The sequence below is a fragment of the Gadus morhua genome, chromosome 8 (genome assembly GCF_902167405.1).
Source record: "Gadus morhua chromosome 8, gadMor3.0, whole genome shotgun sequence".
NCBI classification, from domain to species: domain Eukaryota; kingdom Metazoa; phylum Chordata; class Actinopteri; order Gadiformes; family Gadidae; genus Gadus; species Gadus morhua.
Genome location: NC_044055.1, coordinates 11,966,257 through 11,982,998, shown reverse-complemented (window position 1 = coordinate 11,982,998; position 16,742 = coordinate 11,966,257). Strand labels below are relative to the sequence as shown.

The 16,742-nt window shown below is 51.5% G+C and overlaps 1 protein-coding gene and 1 pseudogene across 5 annotated transcripts in view; one reads left to right on the top strand and one right to left on the bottom strand.

The window, feature by feature from the left end:
* Window positions 1-16,742, bottom strand: part of pard3ab (par-3 family cell polarity regulator alpha, b) — a 123,874-nt gene that overhangs the window by 13,702 nt on the left and 93,430 nt on the right. The gene's annotated exons all lie outside the window — the stretch shown is intronic.
* Window positions 11,045-11,159, top strand: LOC115549695 (uncharacterized; annotated as a pseudogene).

The window sequence follows — 16,742 nt, the reverse complement described above, 5'->3', positions numbered from 1 at the left end:
TGACGCTCTGCTAGGAGCAAGGCATCGATCTAGCAAGCTTCTCGTTACCAGCCGACCCCCTCTACCTCCTGAACCCAGAAGGCCGCCCCGTGGACAGTGAGGTTCTCATCATGGTGGAGGAGACATCTCAGAGGACCCACATGGCTCTGCTCAACACAGAACCAGAGTTCTACTAAGAACATGAACACATGAAACACTAACACTGACGGAATACAAAGACACTATACTGACACCTCGCTACCGTTTGACCGAAGAGAGAGAGAGAGAGGAGAGTGATAAAGATAGAGTAAGAGAACAAGACAGACAGACAGACAGTCAGTCAGTCAGTCAGTCAGTCAGTCAGTCAGTCAGTCAGTCAGTCAGTCAGTCAGTCAGTCAGTCAGTGAGAGAGAGAGAGAGAGAGAGAGAGAGAGAGAGAGAGAGAGAGAGAGAGAGAGAGAGAGAGAGAGAGAGAGAGAGAGAGAGAGAGAGAATCACATGAAAAGATTATGAGACTAAGAGAACACAAAAGCCAACACATAAGAAGAGATCTGAGATGCATCCCTAGACAGGTGGAGGATGAGGATGGGGTGGAGGGGGAGGTGGAGGAGGGGGGGGGGGGGGGGTGGAGGTCGAGGTGGAGGAGGAGGAGTAGGGGGAGGAAGAGGAGGGGAGCAGCGTCTGAGTTCTACCTGCAGGGGGGACCTGCTGCAGCACACTGCATCACCGTGTTCCCCACGCCGAGCTGAGACCAGCGCCTCATGACGGACGGCCCCAGCTCTGGGTTTACGGCGCTGGCTGATGGAGGACGGCTTTATGGAGGAGATGTCTCCGGAGCTCACCTCTTCCACGGCCGCCGCGTGATTCAGGCTCAGCCGCGTCGCGGAGAGAGGAGCACGATCACAGCTTCCACTCTCGGACCAACACTAACAAGGGGGGCTTCAGCCGGCCCCCCGCACCAGAGGGGATAAAACCGGCCTGTAGCCCCCCAGGACGCCCCGGCCGGTACAGTAAGAGACACCAGCAGCTGACGGACACACTGCTAATCCCCGGGATTACCAGTCAATGGCATCCGTTCACAGCCCCGTGCTCCGGCCAGGCCGGGGGGCTTCAGAACGGACCCCCAGCCGCCAAACGTACCAGGACCAGGACCAGTGACTATACTTTAACCACTAACTATACCCAGTGACTATACTATAACCACTTACTACCATAACCAACACTGACTATAAGCACTAACTACAATAACCACTGACTATAACCACTCACTCTACTATGACCACTAACTATACTATAACCACTAACTATACCCAGTAACTATACTATGACCACTAACTATAACCACCACTGACTTTAACCACCAGAACCACTAACTATAACCACTAACTCTACTATAACCACTAACCACTATAACCACTAACTCTACTATAAACACAAACTATAACCACTGACTACTATAACCAGTAACTCTACTACAACCACTGACTATAACCACTGACTCTACTATGACCACTAACTATAACCACTGACTCTACTATGACCACTGACTCTACTATAACCACTGACTCTACTATGACCACTGACTCTACTATGACCACTGACTCTACTATGACCACTGACTCTACTATGACCACTGACTCTACTATAACCACTAACTATAACCACTGACTCTACTATGACCACTGACTCTACTATGACCACTGACTCTACTATGACCACTGACTCTACTATGACCACTGACTCTACTATGACCACTGACTCTACTATAACCACTGACTCTACTATGACCACTGACTCTACTATAACCACTGACTATACTATGACCACTGACTCTACTATGACCACTGACTCTACTATGACCACTGACTCTACTATGACCACTGACTCTACTATGACCACTGACTCTACTATGACCACTGACTCTACTATGACCACTGACTCTACTATGACCACTGACTCTACTATGACCACTGACTCTACTATGACCACTGACTCTACTATAACCACTGACTCTACTATGACCACTGACTCTACTATGACCACTGACTCTACTATGACCACTGACAGTAGAGACCTGACGGGGAATGGGAAACGTTTCATCTCCGACCTACGTGAGTTTGAGCTGCCAAGTCGGAAACAAGGATACAAGAATACTAATGTTTTATCGTAAGAGAACCCTTCAGTAAGAACAAGTGCTGTTAATATTTACAATGCTAGATGTTTCATCGGTATATACTCTGTATCTGCCCATACCCAAGTTCAGGAATCGGAATCGCAATCTGGAAGGAAGAATTGATGTTAGAACCTCTCTAGTTCAGACCTGGACCCTTCAGCTGGGAGTCCCACTCACCTCCACCTCCCTACTGCCCTGCCCATGGGCCGGGGGGTTTGAATCCCTCTGAAGCCTCAACGTTATCAGGAGATGTAAATGAACGGGGAACACTGGGGACTGAGCGGAGGAACCACTTCCTGATCCGGATTAATCCAGTTCTGCTGATTAATAAACACGGATCTCAGCGATACGCTATCTGCTGCTGGAGCCAACCAGCCCTCCTTCATAATAACACACTCTCTAATTAAAACACTGCCTTTTAATTAAGCGTTCAATCAGGCTGGAGGCGGGGCCGGGAGACCACGCCCCACTGGGGGAGGGTCCGTGAACATCAACTGATGTGGAGAGAGAGAGAGAGAGGGGTATGAAGGGAGAGAGGGCGAGGGAGAGAGCGAGAGAGGGCGAGAGAGAGAGAGAGAGAGAGAGGGGGATGAAGGGAGAGAGGGCGAGGGGGAGAGAGAGGGAAGGGGATGAAGGGAGAGAGGGCGAGGGGGAGAGAGAGAGGGCGAGAGAGAGGGCGAGAGAGAGAGCGAGAGCGAGAGAGGGGATGAAGGGAGAGAGGGCGAGAGAGCGAGGGAGAGAGAGCCCTAACTGCTGGTCTCTCTCTGCTGAGAGGAACACAGTGCGATTGCTGGGAGCTGATAATCCAGATCCATAGATCGGAGGGGCGGAGGAGGTGGAGGAGGGAAGTGTGTGTGTGTGTGGGGGGGGTTTGGCTGGGCTCTGCTCACGGTGGCTAAGGGCTAATGCAGATATGAGAGCCGGCACTCAGTGGGCTCTCTGCATGAGCGGTGTTTTATCTGCTCATCAGACCTATTAGGAAGACCACTACCGCCGCTGCACTGAAACACTGACGGGACTACTTAGTGCAGAGTCACTTAGAGGACGCTTCAGGGGATGGACTGTACAAACAGGTCATTAAGGAGCAGGTAGGGGTTAAACAGTACAGAGACAGGTCATTAAGGAGCAGGTAGGGGTTAGACAGTACAGAGCCAGGTCATTAAGGAGCAGGTAGGGGTTAAACAGTACAGAGACAGGTCATTAAGGAGCAGGTAGGGGTTGGACAGTACAGAGACAGGTCATTAAGGAGCAGGTAGGGGGTAGACAGTTTGGCTGGTCGTGGGAGTCCTTCTCCTATTCAGAATTGTCACGTTCACTCTCCTCCATGTTTGTTTGTGTTGCGTTCATGTGCCGTGTGGAAGAATGTAAAGCGTCGTCCAAATGACGTAAAATATTACCGTAAAGAGTGTGATTTGCGACAAGACGATATAAACGATAGAGGATAATATGAAACCATAGACATTTTTATATCATCACACGATATATATCGTCATATCGCCCAGCCCTAGTAAACAGTACAGAGACAGGTCATTAAGGAGCAGGTAGGGGATAAACGGTATTGGGGATTGATTGGGGATCAAACCCAGACCCTCGTGCCCTGACTCCAACACTATGAACACTAGACCGTGTCCCTTCCATAGGGAACCAGTCATAACAAGTGTCCAGATTTAGCGGTTCATCTAATGTTCCACATTCATCTGAATGTCAAACATGAAATTCATAAACGTCAGAAGTGAAGCGGGACGCTAAACCCCCGGCCTAAGAGATTAGCTCCAGACTAGCATGAGTTCATGCTAATGCTGACGCTATCAGGGGGGGAGAGAGCGTTGGGTAAGGGGGGGGATGCTTGTTAAGTGTGACCCAGAGCCTGGAGGAGTCCATTACACGGGCCGTTACTGGGATTACTGGTTTAACCTTGTGGGCCGGGAGGGCTCACGCCGCACGCTAACAACATGCTCATTAGCAGCCCTCAATGAAACTCCAGCACGGAGCATGCCTAGCCGCTAGCGCACGGAGCTAGGTGGGGCTAATCTGGTGGCTACGCTCATGTCAACACAAGAAAAACACCAGGACGATTTGATGTTTATAAACCAGGCGGATAATCCAGTTAGCCATCAAGCAAGCTTATTAGCAGCCAAGTTGAATCCACTTTACATGGATGTGTGTTTGACAGGGTTAGAGGACAGCGGTTTTAGCTAGCGGCTTGGGTAGCGCGCGGCGCGCTAGCGAGAGTCTGTCGGGTCAGAACCATCCGGTCACACTTGGAGGGCAAACACCCTGGCACGGAGCCACACACACTCAGGCCTGGGTGTGTGTGTGTGTGTGTGTGAGTGTGAGTGTAGAGGTCTGTGTGTGGGATTAGTTTGCGTGTGAGCGACAGAGTGAGGAAGAGTGGCCGGGAGAGATTCTATGAGCCTTCATGTGTGTGAGAGACTCTTTATGTGTGTTATGATTTGTGGAAAAGTATGTCTTGGGAGCTGGTGTGTGTGCCTATGTGTGTGGGTGCGCTTATGTGTGTGTGTGTGTGTGTGTGTGCACGATCTTGTGTACGTGTGTGTATGTGTATGCGTACGTGTGTGTCTGCACGCAAATGTATGTGCGCGTGTGTGTGCCTGCGTGTGTGCTTGTGGGCATGTTTGCGGATAAGAGTGTGTGTACTTGTTTTCGACTGTGTGTAGTAGGTCTCTCTATATGATGGTCTGTATGTCCTCAGGGCTGAGAGGCCTCGGGACTCAACCACGCATAAATCAATGATATCTGCAACCTTGTGTGTGTGTGTGTGAATGTGTGTATACTGTTGTATACGTGTGTGTTGGTACGGGGCTGAGAACACTTTCCTGCTCTACAAATCATGTGGCACGCAAGTGCACACACACACACACACACACACACACACACACACACACACACACACACACATTGAATCCATTCATACGTGAATGGATTCAAATACAACAGCAGCATCCGTGACTCTGAGAGACTGGAAGGTTCTCTTGTCCGTGAGTCTCTGAACCCAGAGCCTCTTGGTCTGAGCCCTGCAGCCCAGGACTGGACCGACCTCAACGTGGAGGACCACATTCCCAATCGTCTCCCCAAAGACCCCCCATATTAAAGCCACAGTCCAGGGGATTAACGGGAATATTCTCCTCACACGGTGCAGCATGATGAGGGCTTGTCTTCTCCTCAGTGGAATAAGACGCTGTGGGATCAGGATGCCGGTGCTCTGAAGTCCACCTCCCTGGTGACCGAGGGACAGGAAGCCTCTTTATTGCTTCAGACCCGCGGCCCTAAGACACTCCGTGTGCTGCGTGTGGAGATATGAGATCCCTGGGTTTAAACTGGGAGTGTGTGGCGGGAAGGGGGGGGTCCGATTAATCTGGACCAGGACCGGGCGGTGTTCCAGGCCAAGCCGCTCCAACGAGGGGCGTCAGGGGTTGACGAAGCGCTGTGGCGGTCCTGACTGGATCCACATGTGTTCTAAGGGCTTCATGCCTCCACCCAGAAACACTTGGTGGAGGATAAACATCGTGTCTGATGCTCAGCAGGACGGCTACTGTTGCAGACTGACGAATGCTAAAGTAGCGCTTCCTGACGCAGCATGCTAAAGTAGCCTTCTTACCTGGCTAGCATGCTAAAGTAGCGCTTCCTGACGTAGCATGCTAAAGCAGCACCTCCTGCCGTAGCATTCTAAAGTAGCCTACTTGCCTGGCTAGCATGCTAAAGTAGCTAAAGTAGCCTTCTTTTCTGGCTAGCATGCTAAAGTAGCCTCCCTGAGGTAGCATGAGATATGATGTTTAGCGCGCAGCAGTGTTTCATAAGCGTCGCGCGCTGACGTGTTGAACAAAGCGAGCAAGCGGCTAATCTGGGAGGAGAGCGAGACAATTGATCTGCATGTCAGCGCGGCGGCGGCGGCTACCCACGCGTCGCTAACGCACGGTAACTGCCGGTGACGTGGCGGTCGTCATGGCGATTTGACAACTGACAAGGTGCACGGTTGATGGATGGAGGTGTTTCAGCGGTGGTTAGAACACCGGTAACCAGGGGACACACACACACAGACACACTCACACACACCGCCCGTCACATCCATCATCCCACGGCCGCCCATCAACCACCGCCCCGCTTCGACCAATCAGAAGCCGCCGCCAATGCCAGCGACCGCGTTGACTCGGCACCTGTCTCCCGCGGGCTCCGTTGCCAGGCAACAGAGATTCCACCAGAGGGGGGGTCTCACGGCAGTTGGTTTCAGCGGCCGGCATCGACCCCGCCCTCGGTGTCAACGAGACGCACTCCAGCGCCATTAGCTCGTAGCAGCGTAGCGCACGAACTAGCCCCTATCTGAAGTATTAACATGAGGACACCAAATAGAAGCTAGCTCAGATCTGTACAATGTGGTAGCGTAGCATACGCTAGCTCCCATCCGCTCATTACCCTGGTGTTGCTAAGCTTACTCGCGCCACGGTAACCTTTAAAGTCCCGTTCACTTGAAGCAAAAACAGACGCTAACTAGCATCAGTTTAGCAGTCCTGAGCGGCTAGCGGGTTCGCAGCAGCTACCTATTCCCAGCTAGCAGGCAGCTTTGTGTGTGTGCCGCAGAGCTTCCGTGTGGCGGTGGGAAGCTCTCGAGCGGTTTGAGGAGACAAGTGGTGGGAGAGGAGATGTTTGATGTTTTTAACGAGAGAGCACTCGCAGAACTCGGAGCGCCACTCACAGAGCTCAGTGACAGGTGGTGTGCGTGTGTGTGTGTCTTTATGTGGTGGTGTGTTTGCGTTTGTGTGTGTGTGTTTATAAGTGTTTGTGTGTTTGCGTGCATATGTGTTTGTGTGTTTGCATACATGTTTGTGTGTGGTATATGTGTGCATACGTGTCTGTGTGCAAACGTGTTTCTGCCTTTATGTGATGGGGATGCGTGCATGTGCGCTCGCGTTTGTGTATCTGCTTGCGTGTGTACGCATGCATGTGTGTCTGAATGAGTGTGTGTGCATGTGTGCGTGCGTCCGAGGTGTGATCAGGACCCCTGATCACACCTCCCCAGGCAACCATCCCAGCAGCACCACCACAGAGGACTGGATGATGCAACCACCATCACCAAGTTACCATGGTGATCCAACACAACAGTGACCAGGTGTTGACATCACGAGGGCCACTCATATCATTCATATAATCACACACACACTTAGCATTGTATCTGGTTTTAGAAAATTGGCAACAATGTTTCTGTGTATCATTCCAAAAGGTTATGAATATTATTCAACCTTACAATTTTTCTATAGAGACAGACACAGAGAGAAACGGGAGGAGAGAGAGACAGAGAAAAAGGAGGAGCGAGAGACAGACAGACAGACAGACAGACAGACAGACAGACAGACAGACAGACAGACAGACAGACAGACAGACAGGAGTGGAAAAGAAAAATGAAAATCCAATTGGAACTGTCCAAATAGTGAGGCATCATCTAAAATTCATGGGTTTCCTTTCTCCCCCCATCTTCGTCTCTTTCTGGTCTTATATTTCTCTCCCATCCCGCCTCTCAATTTCTCTCTTCTAGGTCTAGCGCTGTACTCTCTATCCTCATCCTACTTCTTCCCTCCTCTCCTCTCTCTTCCTCCCCCATCATCAGCACTTCTCTTCCCCTTCTCTCTCCTCCTCCCTTCCTCCTCATCACCACCACACTCCCTAACCCCTCCTCATCAGGGGATGGACTCACATTTCTCCGCTCTCTCTCCTCTTCCTCTCTCAGTCTATCCTCTCCCTCTCTCTCTCTTTCTCCCCCTCACTACTCCCCTAATCTATCTCCCCCCCCCCTCTCTCTCTCCCTCTCCCTGGTGGAGAGCGGAGGTGACTGATGGCAGGATAGAGAGTAGGGTAGGGAGGGGGGAGAGGGGGGAGGCGTGGGTTAGGGTGTGGGTGAAGTAATGGTTTCTATTTCCAGAGAGCCCGGTCCATTCGCCAGACGGTCCTGATAAATCATAATCCAACTCAAATTAGGATCCATTACGTCTCTCCCTCCCTCTCTCTCCCCGTCTCCCAGCCCAGACCAGAACCACATATTTGAAAGGAAAAGCTGTTTAGGTGGTGGGGGGGGGGCGGGGGGGAGCAGGATGATCGCCATGGTGACGACTGCCCATGATCAAAGGGTTTGCATTTCTGTGATGGTGGGTCTGGACACAGAGCCGGGGTTGCTTGTTGCTGTACACATAGATGAGGAGGAGGAGGAGGAGGAGGAGGAGGAGGAGGAGGAGGAGGAGGAGGAGGAGGAGGAGGAGGAGGAGGATTAGTCAGGCCACATTCCACCTTTCTTATGCCTTTATTCCACAGCCAAATGATCAGACCATAACAAGTCTCCAAGCCTGGAGACCACGACTGGGTCCACTATTTCACTATGGAGTCGTGACTCTCTGATCTCCATGGAGACGGGAGATCCAAATCTACCTGATTGGACGTATCACACATAATAATCTAATATCTGTCCGTTTTGGGATAGTTGTCCTCCACAATCACGTCTTCTTCGTTTCAAACGTAATCTTGTTTTCAGCGTGAAATTTGCTGCCCGCTTTGACCCAGGAATACTCTGAGGAACCTCAGGGTTATGCTGATAAAGACCTGTACATCCTGGGCAGGACATCAGCGGTCTGGAGGAACCTCTGTTCCTACAACGGGAGCCACAGCACAGATCAGGAACGCGACAGAACCACGTTCTGCACCTTCACTGTGGACGGGGTTCCCTCAGGAGTGCCTTCTCCTGAGGGTCCAGAGTGAAGGAGGACCGCCTACTCCTCGACCACACTATCAACCTCAGGAGAACCAGGTCCAGGCACTAGAGTGGCTTCAGAAGGCAGTTGGAACCCGAGTTCCTCAAAGTGTCTGTAAGCCAAAACAACAAGGCTTCTGTTTTGACAAGAGACACAGACGTACAGACAGTCAGCAGGAGGCAGCCAGCGAGGCAGACAGACCAGTGAACTTGAACTTGTTAAAACAGTAAACAGTGGTCAGGGTCAGGCAGCTGGTCCTGAACCCCCCCCCCTACTGTCTGTCTGAAAGCCGCCCTGCCGCCCGCGACCTCCGACCTTAGTGACAAAACATCTCCAAACTAGGTAGCCAACTTCCAGCTGCTGTGCTCCACTGGAGGGGTGAGGGTGTGTGTGTGTGTGTGTGTGTGTGTCTGGAGGGGGCCGACAAAAACACACTATTCTGGGAGAGGTGACAGGCAGACACACACACCTAGACACACACACCGAGACACACAGAGAAGGTAACGAGGGAGAGGACACCTCACAGGAGATCTGGGAGACTTGCTGTCAGACGGGGAGTCACGGTTCACACACACACACACACACACACACACACACACACACACACACACACACACAAACACACACACACACAGTGGTTGACAAAGATAGGGGAGAAGAGGTAGAGGAAGATGGGGGAGGGTAGGAGGGAGGGAGGAGGTAAGGGAGGATGGAACGAGAACCAGGAAGGAAGAGAGGGAGGAAGTTGGGGGAGAGAGAGCGAGAGAGTGTGATCATTGATTATGTGTGCACTGCCATGTTTACCAACATTGTTTATTGCGAGAAAAAAATCGATTTAGCGTTATTGTTTCCATAACCAACGCCAATAAGCTTTGCTGTAATTTAATCAGGGCAGAGATATGAGATGAGGCAATGGGACCGTCCCAGTTACTGGGTGCAGACTATGTCCTGGAGCGATCTCCATCACAGTATTGAACGGGTCTAATTTGCAGGATCAGGCTACAACCTGGATAGTGAGCTGGGGTTAGGTTTGGCGTCAGAGTATTACCTGGTGATATATTGAACTGGACATCGGTGAGATGGTCAGGGTAGGGGCTATGACCTGGAGTCAACCTCAACCGACAGTATAGACAGGGTTAAGGCCCCGGTCCAGTCTAGCTCCTTGCGAGTAGCTGAAGGGACGGTATAGAGAGGGATACGACGTGGGGTCAGGCTATATCCTGGGAGGTGTGAGGAAGAGGAAGATAAGAGGGTCAGGCTATGAAATGCCGGGGTGACTCGGAGGGGGGGAGGAGGAAGAAGAGGAAGAGGAGGCGGGGTCAGGCTATGAACTGGAGGGGGGGGTGCGGCCAGGCTATGAACTGCAGGGGTCTGATTAACGGCTGGAGAGGCTGCCAGCTGCTGTCCCCTGGGGGCTAAACGCTGCGTGTCAGGGGGGCAGTAAATAAGGCATTATGGGTAGGGGGAGAAGGAGAGGATTAAGCGTTCGTTTTAAAAGGCGCTGTCACCATTACTCCTGTATAACGGCCTTTTGAAGACCAGAGTGTGTGTGTGTATGTGTGTCCTCTTTGCAGGAGGATTTAAATGGGTGGTCCCAAACAAAGTCAAGAACCCTTACAGGTCCGACCGCTCTCTGGAACAGAAGAACCCTCGAGCACACACACACACGCACGCACACGCACAAGCACACACCTTTTTGTTTCTGCGACTAGCATTCAGTTCTTCATTCAAACATTTATTTAGTAGTTCACATTGATGTGCTTTGGTTTCCATTCATTTGTTAAGAGTTAATGGATTCATTTGTCAGCTCATCCAGGCAGTGAACTCAGCCGATCCTCCCAGTTCACGTTCCTCTCTGGTCGGCACCAACATAAACACTGAACCCGATGGAACTCTTTTAGGGGCAGATGCTGGCTTCCACGTTCCCCTCATCCATGTTCTCTGTTATATTCTGGTCGGCTTAGCTCAGGAGGTAGAGCAGTTGTCTTGTAACCGAAAGGTTGCTAGTTCGATCCCCAGCTCCTAGCTGAGTGTTGATGTGTCCCTGAGCAAGACACTTAACCCTAACTGCTCCTGACGAGCTGGCTGTCGCCTTGCATGGTTGACTCTGCCGTCGGTGTGTCAATGTGTGTATTCGGGCGTATAAGGCCATACCACCCTGAATACGATCTCGTCTGATCTCGGAAGCAAAGCAGGGTTGGGCCTGGTTAGTACTTGGATGGGAGACCGCCTGGGAATACCAGGCGCTGTAAGTGGTGTCGGATGGTGGCCAATAGGTGGCGCTCTTCCCTCTGGCCCCTTCTCTCATCAATCCCGATGCCCCCGTGCAGTGACGGGGACACTGTGCTGCGGAAGGCGCCGTCCTTCGGAGGAGACGTAAAACCGAGGTCCTGACTCACTGAGGTCATAAAAGATCCCAGGACACTTATCGTAAAGAGTAGGGGTTTCCCCGGTGTCCTGGCCCAACCAGGCTCATTCGATCTGGCACCCTAATAACCCTCCTGTACAATTGGCTGACTCACCAATTCCCTCACTCTCCACCTCAAGCTGGTGTGTGGTGAGCGTTCTGGCGCAGATTGGCTGCCGTGCATCACCCAAGTGGGCGCTACACACTGGTGGTGGTGAGTTAGGTCCCCCCCTTCTGTAAGCGTCTTTGGGTCATTGAAAAGCGCTATATAAATATAATGAATTATTATTATTATTATTATTAACCGATGTAAGTCGCTTTGGATAAAAGCGTCTGCTAAATGCCCTAATTGTAATTGTATATTCTCCAGGTTTTGGTGGTCTAGGTTCATTTGTTCTAATTTCTAGTGTTCTACGTGCTAGGGCATTATTTTCTTTGTTCTATTTTCTAGGGGTTCTATGTCCTAGTGCTCTATGCTGTAGTCTTCTAGGGTTCTATGTTCTAGTGCGTTAGGTTCTTGTGTTCTAAGATTTACTGTCCTTCAGTCTAGTGCTCCTTTATAGTGTCCTACGTTCTAGTGTTCCATGATGTAGTGTTTTATGTTGTAGTATTCTACGTCCTACACAGTGCATGCATTCTACCTAGTACGGTGAACCTATCTAGCATGTCTATCTCTAAAATCAACACAATTTACCGCAGAGGGGGCGTTTGGTTCCAGCCCCTCTCTTACCCGGAGGGACGGAGTCAGAGGAGGGAGGGGCTTCTGACACTCTAAACCCCGCTCCTCTGGCCCACCAAGGACCTGGAAAGAAACGCTCCCTTGGGATCTACAAGTATGTGGAAGGAGGGGCAGGGGGGGGGGGTCTACAGAGAAAAACAGAAAGAAGGAAACAGAGGAAACACAGAGACAGAGACAGAGACAGAGAGAGAGAGAGAGAGAGAGAGAGTCGAAGGAGAGGCCGTACCTTCTGCAGTGAGCGTGCGTTCGCTGGACGTCCGCGTTGCGTGAAAACCCACAGAAACACCAACATTAAAACCACATCTCACACGTTTAACACGGCAGGGGTCCAGCACACACACACACACACCCCAGATGTGTGTCTATGAAATGCCTATTGTGCTGAGGGTGTGTGTGTCCCACACTTTGCACAGCAGGCTTTACCTCCTCCCCACGCATTCACACACACACACACACACACACACACACACACACGTTAAACACACATTCCTCACACACACGTTCACCGACTGACTGGAGATCAGGTTCCAGGCTTGTGACTCGTACGGTCTGACCTGACACCAGACGTCAGGCTGCTCCCCAATAACACAGAGCCCCTGTGAGCGACGGCCGGCCCCTGATTGACAGGTCGTCCAGCGAGGGGAAGCCCCGCCCAGCTCTAATCAATACCAGACGTCAGGGTTTAAAACCCGGGACGTGCTGAGGCTGAGCCCAGAGCTCCCCTCTCCGTCCCGCTCTGAGGAACCTTCTGGAGAGGAGAGAGAATGTGCTCCAGATTGAACCCCCCCCCCCCCCGCCCCCCGCCACTCCCTGGGTAGATGGCTTCCCTGGAGAGGAGCTGCCGACAGCCAATCAGAACGCAGGACAGCTCGTCTCAAGGGGAGCCGGCTGTCGTCGGTGCTTCCTGAGCACGACGGAGGAGGAGGAGGAGGAGGAGGAGGAGGGTCACCCAGTCCTGGACCCCCTCCACCTCCACCGCCAGGGATCCCATCACCACTCCTGCAACAGGAACACGCAGGCAGGGCGAAGCACTGACGTGCACGCCCACGTGCGCCTGCACACACCCAGAGTCTCCCCTGGTGTCAAACACACCCGATCCTCACAAAAGGTTCCACAAAAATGTGCAGCACTACATAATGCAGCATTAGCATCCACACACACACACACACACACACACACACAGCCATCCAGTGAGTGTGGATGTTAACGCTACATTAAGTAGCCTTAGCATCTTAGCGTGTGTGTGTGTGTATGCTAACGCGACATTATGTAGCATCCACAAGCACACAGCCATCCAGTGTGTGTGGATGTATATAGAGTGTGCACAACAGATACAATAAATGACGTTGTGCAGTTACTAGGTGGATCGATCTACAATGATGAGACACACACACACACACACACACACACACACACACAGATGTTAATCTACTACCAGATGTGTGGTGGGCTGACAGTGAGGGATGGCAGGGGGCCCTGGGGGGGGGGGGGGGGGGGGGGATGGCGAGCCCCCTGGATCAATAGTCATCTGCATAAACATATCCCCCAACGCCTCGTCAATAAGCGCTCCCAGGGCACCGCCGCCTTCTCACCCAATTGCCTGTCAGCACGCCGTCTCCCTCGGCCAATGAGAGCAGCCGAGGAGTCCCTTTGTGTTTAATGGATGGATCTCGGGAGGAGAGGGGCGGGGCTAATGAGGATTACATTGATTGGCCGGCTAAGCGGGCGGGGGCGTGTGTGAGGAGCGTCTCAGACGGGTTATTGATTAGAGATGATTAGTGCTAACAGGCCCGTGGGGGAGGGACGGGGGGGAGGGATGGATGGGGGAGAGGGAGGAGGATGTGGGGGGGAGGAAAGAGGAAGAGAGGGGAAGAGTGAGCTGGCGACCGATCAATAGGTCACAGACAGTTCTGGAGAGTCCACTACCATAATACTCACTGTCACTCTCTCTCCCTGTCACTCTCTCTCCCCCTCTCTCACACCACTCTCTCACTGTCACTCTCTCTCCCCCTCTCTCACACCACTCTCTCACTGTCACTCTCTCTCCCCCTCTCTCACACCACTCTCTCACTGTCACTCTCTCTCCCACTCTCTCACTGTCACTCTCTCTCCCACTCTCTCACTGTCACTCTCTCTCCCCCTCTCTCTCCCACTCTCTCACTGTCACTCTCTCTCCCCCTCTCTCACACCACTCTCTCACTGTCACTCTCTCTCCCCCTCTCTCACACCACTCTCTCACTGTCACTCTCTCTCCCCCTCTCTCACACCACTCTCTCACTGTCACTCTCTCTCCCCCTCTCTCTCCCACTCTCTCACTGTCACTCTCTCTCCCCCTCTCTCACACCACTCTCTCACTGTCACTCTCCCCCTCCCTCTTTTTTTCCCACCCCAATCTCTCTCTCTGTCTCTCTGTCTCTCTGTCTCTCTCTGTCTCTCTCTCTCTCTCTCTCTCTCTCTCTCTCTCTCTCTCTCTCTCTCTCTCTCTCTCTCTCTCTCTCTCAGAGAGAGAGAGGAAGCTGCAAGGAAGCTAAACATCATTGTCAACAGGAATGCAATTTAGACAGACAAAGAAGCACAGACTGACAGACAGACGGACTTTACATTGACCAACCAAACCATTGTCTATATTAGCCATACAGTGTACATAGATATTTGAAATATATATTTTGAAACATAAAATACACATATATTCCAAAAAACATAACATTTAAACGTATAATTATATAATATTGTACATGCGTTAAAGATTTACATTATATAATATCTACAGCTTTCGTAGAATACTATGTAGAAAACCCCTAAACCGCTAACTGTCAATCAATGATATCGATCAGCCAGACAGATCAGACCGATCAGAGAGCTACTGCTCATCCATTATCAATCAACCCTATCCATGATCCATATCAGGATATCCCTCTCTCGTCCTACATTATCTCTCTCTCTCCCTTCTCTAACTCTCCCTCTCTCGCCCCACAATTTCTACCTCGCCCCTAACCTCCCTCACACTTAAAGAATCCTTTCCGACTGACGATAATTTACAAACCAACGCTCTCAAACTCTCACTTTCAAAATAACGCACTAATCTCTCTCACTCCCAGACTCTCACTCTCAGACTCTCTCACTCTCAAAAGAGATACATCAACCATCCTCTAAACCACTCCAAGACTCACTCCCTCTTCCTCCTCCTCCTCCTCCTCCGCTAGAGGAGGGCTACCAGGGGCACCTGTCATCAGACCCCCTAGGGCTGACAGGAGGAAGAAGAGGAAGAGTGGGAGTCATCTAGGCCGCCATCTTGATACTGTCAGGTGATGAAGGGTAATTGAGATTCCCTTCATCTGGAAGGTTCCAGCCTGCGTGTGCAGCCCCACTGTGTGCATCGTACGCTGTTAAGAGTTACACATGGATATTAAGGAACGGGTTAGTCCGTAAACACGGGCGCATTTGGTGGATATACATACCTGTATATGCACACACACACACACACACACACACACACACACACACACACACACACACACACACACACACACACACACACACACACACACACACACACACACACACACACACACACACACACACAAAACAAGAACACAACACCCCCACCCCCAACATACTTCCATTCATCTTTTCTCTTGTTGCTGAGTGATTCAAACACAGAGAGAGGAACAGAGAGCGAGGGAGAGCGAGAGAGACATGTGTGTGGTTTTGTTCGTCTTTGAAGATGGAAAACCACTAGACTTAAATAAAATATTGATCACAAGACAACTCATCTGCTCTACATTTCAACACACACATTCACAAACACACACTGTACAAACACACCACTTATTCACACGCACACGTGTCTCATGTACAACCTCTACAACACATGCACACACACAACCAGACACTCATTATATCACAAACACACACACAGCTCTCTCTGGTTAGCCTCGCGGTGCTGCAGGAAGTAGATATGGCTGCGGTCGTAACCACGCCAACGATGCAAAGCCCCTGATTTACCCCCCCCCCCCTGCCCTGCCTTTTGAGACAGGAAGTCAACCAACCTTCTAGAATGCTGTGTTTCTCTCTTCTTTCTTTCTCCCCCCCTCTCCCTCCACAGCCCTTGACATGCAGCCCAGGCCTCCTGATGTCCAGTGGGTGCCCACAGTCCTCAAACACTCCCTCCCCCCCCCCCCCCACCCCTCCACCTCCTCCTCCTCTCGTCCCTCCCTCTTGCTCCCCCTCCTCCAGCTCTTCTTCTTTCAGTCGGTAATTGTGTATTTTTGATCCAGAAATATTTGCTGTGAATCTTCGATGTCATAATCTACAAAAGGCACACATGCACACGCACACGCACACACACACACACACACCCTTTATAAGGCAAACCTCAAACCCTGCAGACTTCACAGGGACCCTGTCAGTGCTCTGATCCCAGTTCAGATCCCCAGCGGGGGGGCCCTTATCGCCGCCCTCCCTGGAGAAAGACGTGTCTTTCATACGCCAGCGCTATCGCTAATCATTAGCCCGCGCGCCGCTAGCACGTCAGGTCTCGACGGCGCTTTGAAGACGGCCGGCTTCACATCGGACGATCTGATTGGTTTAATGGGCCCTGGGACGAGCTGGGAACACACGCTTCAAACCCAGCATTAAACGTCACGTTTAGAGGCTTCAAGTTTAGCTCTGATAGAGGAGTGGGGAGGAGGG